Source organism: Schistocerca americana, chromosome 2, assembly GCF_021461395.2.
Source record: "Schistocerca americana isolate TAMUIC-IGC-003095 chromosome 2, iqSchAmer2.1, whole genome shotgun sequence".
Taxonomy (NCBI): domain Eukaryota; kingdom Metazoa; phylum Arthropoda; class Insecta; order Orthoptera; family Acrididae; genus Schistocerca; species Schistocerca americana.
Genome location: NC_060120.1, coordinates 961,173,404 through 961,186,922, shown reverse-complemented (window position 1 = coordinate 961,186,922; position 13,519 = coordinate 961,173,404). Strand labels below are relative to the sequence as shown.

At 46.6% G+C, this 13,519-nt stretch overlaps 1 long non-coding RNA gene across 1 annotated transcript; it reads left to right on the top strand.

Moving 5' to 3' along the window:
- Positions 1 to 1,478: 1,478 nt before the first annotated feature.
- LOC124595859 lies at positions 1,479 to 3,011 on the top strand. Its single transcript, XR_006978252.1, has 2 exons — positions 1,479 to 1,517; positions 2,530 to 3,011. It is a non-coding gene; the product is annotated as an uncharacterized LOC124595859 (long non-coding RNA).
- The last annotated feature ends 10,508 nt before the right edge of the window (positions 3,012 to 13,519 follow it).

The window sequence follows — 13,519 nt, the reverse complement described above, 5'->3', positions numbered from 1 at the left end:
CGTTACATGCAGAAAAACAAAAACGGCCGGAGTGGACAATGATTTGAACCATACTCCTCAGAAATGCACTCCAGTGGCTATATCACTGTACAATGTCGCCAGGAATCAGAATTTCGGGAAATAACTCTACAAAATACATTTGTAATGAATGTTAGAAGTGGGCTTGAAAAGAAAAGGGGAGTAATTAAATTTAGAGTGTTGGATCGGGAGCATAGCGTACCTAAGTATGTCTGACGTTCCCTTGCTCGATGTTTTAATGTAATGTCTGACTAAAAAAGCTATTAAGGAATGCGTGCTAATACCGCCATATACAGTTTCCGGCTTTTCTACTGCTTTGTTGTAGGGAAACATCAGGTTGTGTTGTGTGTAGCTCTTGTAAATATGACGAGTTCTACACATGTAAGTGTTATATCATATGGTGAGACTATTTGAAGGTAATTGTTAATTCTTCAGTTAATGACTTTTATGGTGAGAAAAATGTTGGATATTTTGAGAACTAGTTACGGAATGTCTAGATGGATAAATCAGACTTCCTCGGTCGGGCACCATCTTGTTTATGGAAATGGAAGATGGTCTGCAATCGTGAAACACGTGATATTTGGAAATTCACTGAGATTCTTTAACGTACCAAGAATTTTCCACGGCTCGAAAATGGAAATTTGTTTTTTTTTGCTATAGCGCGTATTACAAAATGTTTTCAACTTGTACCTGGTCCTTTATGCAACTTATCTTGATTTCAGTTACTCATAATTGGTGTGTTGTAGAGTACCAATGTAAGACGTAGATTATTCAAGACAGTATTTAGAAGATTATGTCTACTGCAGCATATTTAAATCTGAATATAATATTTCTTCCTAGGTACATGGCTTTGTTGTACCTTGGGAATTTTTTCCACATTTGGAAAAAACTTTTTTAGCCAAAGTCATTTTTATAGTTTCAGAAAGAAAGCAGTATACATACCTGCCTGCAGTCATTTCAAAACCGAATAAAGAATATAAAATGCTTAAAATTGCAAGGCTGGCTAGAGACCAAAGTCTGAATAGAGTCAAAACTACACCGTCCTCCTCTGCTGTAACACACTGACCATACAATCCACTTTTGCGTGAAATCAAGTATTTATGACTGTATTAGTACTGAGCTACGTATTAACAGTAGGTTGCAGTGGATTGTTAGATTAGGCCACGACTGCCTGGAAAACGATTATACAAAGTTACTCCAGGATGACTCTTCAATTGCTCTCCTAATAAGCAAAGTGTGATTTCCTCCCAATTCGTAACATAATCATATGTTATTCAGTCCGTCGCAGCTGTGTTCTCTAGCCTTGTGATACAACCAGATCGTCCATTGTCTGACTTGGGTTGCGGTCTCTGTTCGGTTCCTTTGTTGAAGAGTCACGGAATCACGAATACTCCACATCAGGCGTTGGCGAGCCTTATAAAAGCTCTGTGGCCCGCGCTCACCTCAGCACTTCCATCACCATGAGGGTGACAGTGGCAGCTCTCCTTCTGTGTCTTGTGGTGAGTACTGCGGGCTGAAGATTGATAAAATTCAAATAGAAATTGTGCTTCATATACCATTACTAGCACATTCACGTCAATATCCTATCTACAGTCGGCTGTAGACGTAAGGATGAGTATTTATTGGTACTGATTTCTGAGTTCATAACATTCTGTTCTTGCATATAAAAGAGAAAACCTTGTTATGTTACGCATTTGAGGACACTGTAGTAATTCATACATCAGCACGTGAAGCAAGTCCACACTTTATTTTTTCCGTGAGAAAGTGGAGCTACATCCAACCGACTGTAGGTTGTCAGTTCACAGTGCGAGCGAGCGCAGAGGTTGAGATATTGGGGTATCATTTCGGGAGAATGGCGTTCAAATTCCACGCTGGTCATCCAGCTTTTGCTTTAGATTTTACCCCTGAACCACTTAAAGCATATGTCGCTCTCTTTCTGGATTCCCATGAAAATGTGAGGTTTTTCTTCGTCTCTAAGGAACCCGCTATCAACAAGTTGTTAATCTTTAATCTTTTCTTCTTCCTCTGTTCGCGTATGTGCCCCCGACGAATTATATACAGAATAATGATAGCGAATTAGCATTTTGCGATAAGTATATCAGATTGTTGTTGATAGCTGTTTTAGCAAACGTTTATGCCCAGATGTCAAATCCCACAAGAAGACATAACTGGATAATTTTGCACTTCCTCGTTACTCACCTGGTGCAGTTTGTTGGGTCTAGCAAAGCTTTCATACTAGTTACTTCTCTGCTTCGCGTACATGACAGTCCTCTACGATATTCGTCATATCCGCTATGTCTACGCTCACTTGAGGTCCATGAGATGTTCAACAGTTACTGAGTAAGAGTACATTTCTCTGTATACCAAATAGTGAGAAAGCCTATGGGCTCATGTTGCTAGTACATACTAACAACTGCAATGTTGTCGAATAGTGTTGCATTCATGCTGTTACTACCAACTCACCCAAAAGAGAATGTAAGATGTACTACACAGCACACCGTTGCACTACAGGTGGCAGCATGCCGCAGCCAGGAGACTCCACCTGGCCCTCCTGGACCAACTGAAGGGCCAGAACCAACTGGACCACCTGGCCCACCAACTGGAGGTCCTGATCCAACAGGTCAGCCTACTGGAGGTCCTGAACCAACTGGTCCACCAGGCCCACCTACTGGAGGTCCTGAACCAACAGGTCAACCTACTGGGGGTCCTCAACCAACTGGACCACCAGGCACCCCTACTGGAGGTCCTGAACCAACTGGAGGACCCCAGCCAACTGGTGAACCTCAGCCTACTGGCCCACCAGGGCCACCCTCTGGAGGACTTTGGCTTTTTTGAATTGGTGGACTCTGATGGTTGACATGATTGCATCTGTGAAACATCAAGAGAGTTCAGACTTGATATTTACAATTAACTGGATCTGACTTTACTGATGGAAGTGTTCTGTGAATAGCTTTGTAAAATTTTTTGTCATTAAATGAGCATCTGAAAATCTCCATAAATGTTTCCATCTTCTGTAAACTGTTCCGAATAACCTATTGGGGCGAAAACTGTAACTCCTTTGCTGGATAATGAGTTTTAGATCAAGGACAAGTTAACACAGTCGTAGGAGAAGTTTTGTAATTCATCCAGAACTTTTCAATGTAAGTTCAGAGTGTGTTCTATGTTGAGAAGTCTTCTTATTCCTCATTACTTCCTAATTACTCAGGAAATGTCATCACCAGCAGCGACTCCATCACCTCTGTGTACCCGGGAGTAGGTACCGAGTATTTCGAAATACATCTTTATGCATCTCAGTAACACATACAGACACGGTAGCGTATTCAGAAGCTTAATAACGACTGCTGATAATCGTTAGTATTTTAATTTTCTTAATGAAGAATTGAAATTCTTTTGAATTAAGACTACTATGATATGTATCCACAACAACAAAGTGGCAAATATATGTAAATAAGTAGTGGTATAATCCAGAATAAAGTCAAGTTATCAGATGCGAGCAACTCATTTAGAAAATAATAATACCTTCACGAATACAGTTGCAAGTACGTTGTACTTTGGCCTAACCGTATGTGGCGGGATAATTACTAGAAGTGCGATCCACTCACAGTACTGGCGAATTTTCCATCTTCTTTCACGTAGTGTAAATAGCAAGGACAGGGGTGTAAAATACAGTTTATAGGGAACTGGAGTGTAAAAACTCTGGATATTAGGAGGTGTTTGGTGGCAATGTGTGGCGAGTGTGCACCGAGACGAAAACGTCCCTTGCAACATGACATAGTTCGCCCCCCATATGTGTCGGAAAACAACAGCTGCCGTCGCTAAAATTGGGTACTCCGACATCTATCGTATTTACCTGACTTGGCTTCTTTAACTTTAGTAGGCCCTCTTCGAAATAATTTTCTGTAGTCTGTCGCACCCACTGAAAGGAGAGCTGCTCGCAGTTCCTAGAAATCTGAGATATGATGTCTGTGCAGAGGTTTCTTCATAGCCCCTAATAGCTGGAAATAAGAAGAGGCTGACCCAGGAGAACTCAGTGAACTCATTAGTAGAACTGTCATACGCCAACCCGACATGAACCCCTTGCTGCCTGTGGCCGCCACGTATCACGATGCAGAACTACATCTGATTGACGGCGGCGGGGAGCTTGACTGGGCCAACTTGCGGTTGGCGGCGAAATACAAAGCGCCGACCGTGGCGTCAGACAGAAGCTCTCAGCACAGGAGCCCCAGTTACGTCCATTGGCGAGGACACAATACTTCCCCCTCCCCCCCGCCCCCCCAGTACCCCATCACGACCATAACATAATGTAGTGTCAGATATCGCAACCATGTTAGCGGTGCGAGCTAACATCCTATAGATGTTCCGGCTCTCATGCGGTTACTCCTCTTCGAAATGTCTTGGCTCAAACTCGTCTAGGGGTTGAACCGCACGTGTCCAATTACACACCCTAAAGTAGACACTTTTGATCCTTTGGTTAAATTGTCTGGCAGATGGTAAGTTTGCGAAATATAAAGTTCACTTAGGTTTTAAATTGTAAGACATTTCCAGGGGCAGATGTGGACTCTGACCACCATCTATTGGTTATGAACTGTAGATTAAAACTGAAGAAACTGCAGAAAGGTGGGAAATTAAGGAGATGGGACCTTGATAAACTGACTAAACCAGAGGTTGTACAGAGTCTCAAGGAGAACATAAGGGAACAATTGACAGGAATGGGGGAAAGAAATACAGTAGAAGAAGAATGGGTAGCTCTGAGGGATGAAGTAGTGAAGGCAGCAGAGGATAAAGTAGGTAAAAAGACGAGGGCTAGTAGAATTCCTTGGGTAACAGAAGAAATATTGAATTTAACTGATGAAAGGAGAAAATTTAAGGGAGTACAAATGTCTCAAAAATGAGATCGACAGGAAGTGCAAAATGGCTAAGCAGGGATGGCTACAGGACAAATGTAAGGATGTAGAGGCTTATCTCACTAGGGGTAACATAGATACTGCCTACAGGAAAATTAAAGAGGCCTATGGAGAAAAGAGAGCCACTTGTATGAATATCAAGAGCTCCGATGGAAACCCAGTTCTAAGCATAGAAGGGAAAGCAGAAAGGTGGAATGAGTATATAGAGGGTCTATACAAGGACGATGTACTTGAGGAGAACATTATGGAAATGGAAGAGAATGTAGATGAAGATGAAATGGGAGATATGATACTGCGTGAAGAGTTTGACAGAGCACTGAAAGACCTGAGTCGAAACAAGGCCCCAGGAGTAGACAACGTTCAATTGGAACTACTGACGGCCTTGGGAGAGCCAGTCCTGACAAAACTCTACCATCTGGTGAGCAAGATGAATGAGACAGGCGAAATTCCCTCAGACTTCAAGAAGAATATAATAATTACAATCCCAAAGAAATTTTCTAAGTCGTTTCACTTGTGAAAATTACCGAACTATCAGTTTAATAAGTCACAGCTGCAAAATACTAACGCAAATTCTTTACAGACGAATGGAAAAACTTGTAGAAGCCGACCTCTGGGAAAATCAGTTTGGATTCCGTAGAAATGTTGGAACACGTGAGGCAATACTGACCCTACGACTTATCTTAGAAAATAGAGTAAGGAAAGGCAAACCTAAATTTCTAGCATTTGTAGACTTAGAGAAAGCTTTTGACAATGTTGACTGGAATACTCTCTTTCAAATTCTAAAGGTGTCAGGGGTAAAATACAGGGAGCAAAAACTCTATTTACAATTTGTACAGAAACCAGATGGCAGTTATAAGAGTCGAGGGGCATGAAAGGGAAGCAGCGGTTGGAAAGGGAGTGAGACAGGGTTGTAGCCTGTCCCCGATGTTATTCAATCTGTATATTGTGCAAGCAATAAAGGAAACAAAAGAAAAATTCGGAGAAGGTATTGAAGTCCATGGAGAAGAAATAAAAACTTTGAGGTTCGCCGATGACATTGTAATTCTGTCAGAGACAGCAAATGACTTGGAAGTGCAGTTGAATGGAATGCAGTGTCTTGAAAGGAGGGTAAAAGATGAACATCAACAAAAGCAATAAGAGGATAATGGAATGTAGTCGAATTAAGTCGGGTGAAGCTGAGGGAGTTAGATTACGAAATGAGACACTTAAAGTAGTAAAGGAGTTTTGCTGTTTGGGGAGCAAAATAACTGATGATGGTCGAAGTAGAGAGGATATAAAATGTAGACTGGCAATGGCAAGGAAAGCGTTTCTGAATAAGAGAAATTTGTTAACATCGAGTATTGATTTAAGTGTCAGGAAGTCGTTTCTGAAAGTATTTGTATGGAGTGTAGCCATGTATGGAAGTGAAACATGGACGATAAATAGTTTGGCCAAGAAGGGAATAGAAGCTTTCGAAATGTGGTGCTACAGAAGAATGCTGAAGATTAGATGGGTAGATCACATAACTATTGAGGAGGTATTGAATAGAACTGGGGAGAAGAGGAGTTTGTGGCACAACTTGACAAGAAGAAGGGACCGGTTGGTAGGACATGTTCTGTGGCATCAAGGGATCACAAATTTAGCATTCGAGGGCACCGTGGAGGGTAAAAATCGTAGAGGGAGACCAAGAGATGAATACACTAAGCAGATTCAGAAGGATGTAGGTTGCTGTAAGTACTGGGAGATGAAGAAGCTTGCACAGGATAGAGTAGCATGGAGAGCTGCATCAAACCAGTCTCAGGACTGAAGACAACAACAACAACAACATATAATAACAGTAATAATAACATCGGGAACAAAATTAACGACCCACAAATCATGTAGGCCACACAGTTGCGATTTCGTTTGAATATTGTTTATTCAGAAAGCAAACTAATAGCGAAAGTGGTCGTATTTAGAGTCACTGTTACGCTCGAGCGCATATCCATTTCACCTGGTTCGACCATTCACAATCTCATCGCGAAGTACAAGTTCAATACTCCACCTCGATAACTATGCGAAAAGTTAGAGTTCACACCAGGCGCGGGCCTGCTCACCACTCAAATACTAAGTCCCACGATACCACACAAAGTGAAATTTTCTAAGTCGTTTCACTTCCTAGCTGCCTGAAGACCAACTATCCGCTTTCGCGTCTCAATTCGAACTGTCCCCTTTGGTGTCTCGGCCAGAACTGTCACGTTTTTAAAACGCGCCGCAGCGCATGTGTGAAGCAGTCGTCCCCCGTTTCTGGCGGTGGCGCCGCTGTGCTAATCGCAGCTTTGGTGTCTCCCTCTGGTGGGAAAGCGGAATGGTTGCCTGTTCACGTGCATTTAAGGGGCGCTGTGAGCTCGGTAGAGAACTACTATCCTCTTTTCCATGATGATCACCCCTTCCCTGACGCCCTTAGTAAGGCCAACCACTTTGCCTCCTACCTGTCCGATGTGTTTTCCATCCCCGATGATCCCAAGTTCGACTACTCCCTCTTCCCGGATATCCGCGATCGAACTGACACCTCTGTCCCTCCCCTCGCTCCTGGTTTCCAGTACTTGGACAACATTGCACACACGGACCTCAATACTCCTATCACTACACAGGCTCTCATTGCTACACTCCGCACAAAACGCAACACCGCTCCTGGTCACGATCGTGTCACCTACCGTCACCTTCGTGAAGCTCCTGTCTCTTTTCTCTCCACCCTGGCCAGGCTCTACAATGTAGTCCTGTCCACCGGTTACTACCCCGACCTGTGGAAAACCTCCCGTATCCTCATGTTCCTTAAACCCAGCAAACCGCCGTCCGCCGTCTCCTTCTACCGTCCCATCAGCCTTACCTCGGTCTTCAGCAAGGTCCTGGAATCTATCCTCACCCGACGCATCCACCAGCATCTCCGCCAGCACCGCCTCCTTCCCGTTACCCAGTGTGGCTGTCGGCCGTCCTTCTCTTCTGACGATCTTCTCCTTCACCTCACTCATCTCCTTTCCGAACAGCTCAATTCCCGTCGCTCCGCAATCTTCCTCTCTCTTGACCTCGAACGCGCTTATGACCGTGTATGGCATTCCGGTCTCCTCTTCAAGCTCCAAACCTTCGCCCTTCCCATTAACTACGTCCGTCTGATCGGTTCCTTTCTCTCCCGCCGTCCTTCCTATGTCACCATCCATAACACCGATTCCTACACCTTTTTCCCCTCCGCCGGTGTGCCCCAAGGCTCCGTCCTCTACCCCCTTCTGTACCTGTTGTACACGGCGGACATGCCACCGCCGTCACCCCCGTCCACCTTCTCCAGTTTGCCGATGACACCGCCTTCCTAGCCCTTGCCCCCACCCTGCGACGCTCCCAACGCCTTCTCCAATCCCATCTTGACCGGTTCACCGCTTGGTGCAACCAGTGGTTCCTCAAGGTCAATCCTTCCAAAACCCAAGCGATCATTGTAGGCAAAACCACCCCTTCCTTCCGCCTCCTTGATTTCTATCTAACCGTCTATGGCCGTCCCATCGCCCTCACTCCCACCCTTAAGTACCTTGGCGTCACCCTCGACCGTCGCCTCTCCTGGACTCCCCATCTCCAGACAATCCAAGCCAAGGCACGTTCCCGCCTCTGTCTCTTCAAGCTCCTTTTCCGGCTGTACGTGGGGTCTGAACCCTTCCACCATCCTCCACACCCATAAATCCCTCATCCACCCTCTCCTTTGTTATGCCCATCCAGCATGGATCTCCACTCCCCCTACCTTTTATAAATCCCTCCAAATCCTTGAACGCCATGCTCTCCGCCTCGTCTATGGCATCCGTCTCCCCTCCCCCACGCGGATCCTGTATGATCTCATCCCCTTCCCCCACCTCCTCCTTTTCCTTGAAAGGATACGGATCCTGTACACCTCCCGTAAACTTGATCCTCCTCACCCGCTCGTATCCCCGATCCTCTCCCATCCCCGCCCGCTGCCGCGCCTGTATTCCCACGTCCCGCCCGGTCTCCATCTCTCCACCCTCCTTACCCTCTCCCAAGGTGGCTTCCGCCAGCTCCCTCTCCCTGATGATGTCCTCGTCCCCTCCATCTACCCCTCCTATCAACTTTGACCCCACCCCGCCCCCCACTTCCGGTGTCCTTTCCTTTCGGCACCCTCCCTCCCTTCTCATCTCTTCCCTTCTTTCTCCTTTTCCCAGTCCCCTCCCTCCCCCCTCTTCCCCCGGGCTTCCTCTTCCCCTTCCTCCCTCCCCCCCCTATCTCCCCTGCCCGTGGCATCTCTACTCTCCCCTCTCGCTCTCCCACTCCCCTTCCTCCTCCTCCTCTCTTGGCAGGCCCCCGGACTCGCATACGCAAAGTGAACATTCGCGCGCCGGAGATCATCGCCTTCTGTGTCTCGTGTGTGTGATATCGTTTAGTGTTTTTGGTGTCCGCCGTCCCACTACTACGTTCACTTGTGCCGTCGGATTCGTCAGTGTTCTGTGCGCCGTGCCAACGTGTTTTCAGTGTTGTTATCGTCACGTGTGAACGACTCCGTGTTTTTTGTGTCTCTGTGACCTCTCTCTTTTGCCCGTCACTTTGTTTCATTATCATGCTCCGTTTCTTCTACTATTGTAAACGCTATGGCTGAAGAGCGGCGTAGTGTGCCGCTGCCAGCCTACCTGATTTTGTACAGGCTTTAAAATAACAATAAAGCAAAAAAAAAAAAAAAAAAAAAAACTCGGTACAGGTGAGTCGGTCAATCGAGGCGAATCTAGTCAGTTGGTCAGCTGGCTCAGTGTGCGGCAGTCAGTGTCTGTCTGTCGTTGGAGTGCTAGTATGTCTGTCGTTTCGATCAGACTTTAAAGCCAGAAAATGAGAGTCTTGCCACTCCGTCAGTAACAGAACTCAGCTAGTGGTCGCCCGGTCGGGTCTGGGTTCCTGCATCTGAGTCTGCTCGAGTTGCTCGGGCAACGGTCATTGCCGGTTTGATTGGTCGGTTGGTTGGTCGCGCACTGAGACACGAGATGACTTGTCTGCCTTGAGCATCACCGCATGTGAGGGCCCCACGTGACTCCAGTGGGCAGCGCCGTATAGAAACGGGTAGTGGCTTCGCAGTTCACAAGAGAGCAACAGGAGCGAAACCACAACATCTGGCTGGCCGGTGCGAGCTGCGACGCCGTGAGACGGGAGATCGGTGCGCCTTCCTGCGTTCGTTGAAGTGGCTAGCAGCGGACGGTTCGGGAGAGCGTTGGGGATGCTGCGCCAGGTCTTCACCAGAAATCGCAGTTTATTAGAAGTGATTGGAGATATGTTGATTCATTCACTTGTTAAATTCTACTTGTTTTCTTTGTGAGGTCACCAGCCGCTTTGTTTTGAGGTCGTCCCACCATTCTTCTCTGTTTGCCCACCTGTGGAAAGGTGGTTATTGTGTAATGGGTGGTCCGTTTTTCCTTTGTGGAACTGGGACTGGATTGAGCAAGGCATCTTTTAAATCGACAAGCAACTCAGGAACCATGCCTTGTTTGTTTATATTACGAATGCCCAACTCATATAGTATTTGCTGTTTGCCCAGCAGGCCGAATCCTGTACATTCTCTGGCCGCCATGACCTGAAACATACAGCTAATCACTCACCTGGCCAAAGCGAAATACTACTAAATTATAAAATAAGTACAGCTATAATTCCATCAGTTACTCAAGGAGTAGTAGCCAGAACGCAAACCACGTTCTGTTACTAGCAATGAACCGCGAATTTACTTGCAAAATCTTTTCATAAAGAATTTACTTTATTTACTGGCGATTCATCAAGAACATCGACACATTTAATCACACTAGGTGAGCGTGGAAGTAGTTGCCAGGAAGTAACTCATGGAAAATTAACTTTAACAAATGTGAATTTATTCCTAAAAGCTTTTTCAAAACAGATTTAAAATTCTAAGCAGAAAAGCACACTCAAAATATCAAGTCACAATTTAACAAATGTGAATTTTACTCTTAAAAGCCTTTTCAAAACAGATTTAAAATTATAAGCAGAAAAGCACACTCATTATACCAAGTTACCGTTTTATTTAGAGGCAAGAACAATATTAACAGTAGGAGCCTTTGGGCTGAGAAGCTTGCCTGCTCCCTTTCAACACGGCCGTAGTCATGACCGCTCACAACATCCTCTGTAAGAGTACACTGGTACAAAACTGCATCACACCAGATTACTTTAAACAAACAATTTTTAACAACTCATGCAAATATGTAAACTACGCACCCCTTAAGAGGAATGAAATGGTACAACCCTCGAATTATTTGCCACCGAAAGTACAATTCGTTTTCTTATTTTTTATTTTTTTAAAGGACTCTTAACGGTGGAAAGGTGGCAAGCTTATATCCTAAAATGACTATTTAAATAAAACCCATAAAACTTACAGAAAATGTACATGCTCTACATTATACATTTACCACCTCGCAACATGATAAGCAAGATAAAAACATATTTCAAGATTGCGGCCTTTAAGCAATAAATTCGGTAACACCGAATCCGACAAACATGACAGAGGCAGCTATTAACGTATTGCAGATTGACCGGGGGGGGGGGGGGGGGGGGGGAAGGGGGTTACTAAACAAACCAGACCATAGATTGCTCTAAAGCTCCAATTCCACAAGGGAAAACGGACCACCCAATTCACAATAACCACCTTCCCACGGGTGGGCAAGCGGAGACGAAGAGGTAGGACCCCATAACAAAGGGGCTGGTGATCTAACCAAGAAAACAAGTAGAATTTAACAAGTGAATGAAACAACATATCTCCAATCACTTCTAATAAACTGCGATTTCTGGCGAAGACCTGGCGCAGCACCCCCAACGCTGTCCCGAACCGTCCGCTGCCAGCCGCTTCAACGGACGCAGGAAGGCACACAGAGCTCCCGTCGCATAGCGTCGCAGCTCGCCCCGGCCAGCCCGATGTCGTGGTTTCACTCCTGTTGCTCTCTTGTGAACCGCGAACCCACTACCCCTTTCTATACGACGCTGCTCACTGGACTCACGTGGGGACCTCACATGCGGCGATGCTCAAGGCGGACAAGTCATCTCGTGTCTCAGCGCGCGACCAACCAACCGACCGATCAAACCGCCAATGACCGTTGCCCGAGCAACTCGAGCGGACTGTCGGCTTAACGTGCAGACTCAGATGCAGGAACCCAGCCCCGACCAGGTGACCACTAGCTGAGTTCTGTTACTGGCGGAGTGGCAAGACTCTCATTTTATGGCTTTAAGGTCTGATCCAAACGACAGACATATTAGCACTCCAACAACAGACAGACACTAACTGCCGCACATATGCAAACGAGAGACAGACCAGCAATTGGTGACACGAGACTGACCTAACCTCACTCCGACTGACTTGACTCAGAGTGACTAGACTCACCAACTACCGAGCCCATACCGACCCTTAAACTTACGTGAACAGGCAACTTTTCCACTTTCCCGCCAGAGGGAGACACCAAAGCTGCGATAGCCACAGCGGCGCCACCGCCAGAAACGGAAAGCGACTGCTTTTCACTAAGCGCTGCGGCGCGCTCTTCAAAACAGCAAATTTTACTACTGATCAACCTCCTCCCTTCAAACTAGAACCAGGGAGGTGATATCACGAAATAAACTAACTAGCAGCTTCTAAAAGGCACAAGAGAATGGCCGCGAAAGGCCGCAAGCGATACACTCGGTCGGACCCACCCCTGCAGAGGAAACATGCCCTCAGGCTCTCCGACGTCCCTGCCCGAGGAAGGTTGGCGCCGCTGTGGCAATCGCAGCTTTGGTGTCTCCCTCTGGTGGGAAGGGGAAAAGTTGCCTGTTCACGTGGATTTTAGGGGCACTATGAGCTCGGTAGAGGTGAGTCGGTCAGTTGAGGCGAATCTAGTCAGTTGGTCAGCCGGCTCAGTGTGGGGCAGTCAGTGTCTGTCTGTCGTTGGAGTGCTAGTATGTCTGTCATTTGGATCAGGCCTTAAAGCCAGAAAATGAGAGTCTTGCCACTCCGCCAGTAACAGAACTCAGCTAGTGGTCGCCCGGTCGGGTCTGGGTTCCTGCATCTGAGTCTGCTCGAGTTGCTCGGGCAACGGTCATTGGCGGTTTAATTGGTCGGTTGGTTGGTCGCGCACTGAGACACGAGATGACTTGTCCGCCTTGAGCGTCACCGCATGTGAGGTCCTCACGTGACTCCAGTCGGCAGCGCTGTATAGAAAGGGGTAGTGGCTTCGCAGTTCACAAGAGAGCAACAGGAGCGAAACCACGACATCGGGCTGGCCGGGGCGAGCTGCGACGCTATGCGACGGGAGATCAGTGCGCCTTCCTGCGTCCATTGAAGCGGCTGGCAGCGGACGGTTCGGGAGAGCGTTGGGGGTGCTGCGCCAGGTCTTCGCCAGAAATCGCAGTTTATTAGAAGTGATTGGAGATATGTTGTTTCATTCACTTGTTAAATTCTACTTGTTTTCTTGGTTAGATCACCAGCCCCTTTGTTATGGGGTCCTCCCTCTTCGTCTCCGCTTGCCCACCCGTGGGAAGGTGGTTATTGTGAATTGGGTGGTCCGTTTTCCCTTGTGGAATTGGAGCTTTAGAGCAATCTATGGTCTGGTTTGTTTAGTAACCCCCTCCCCCCC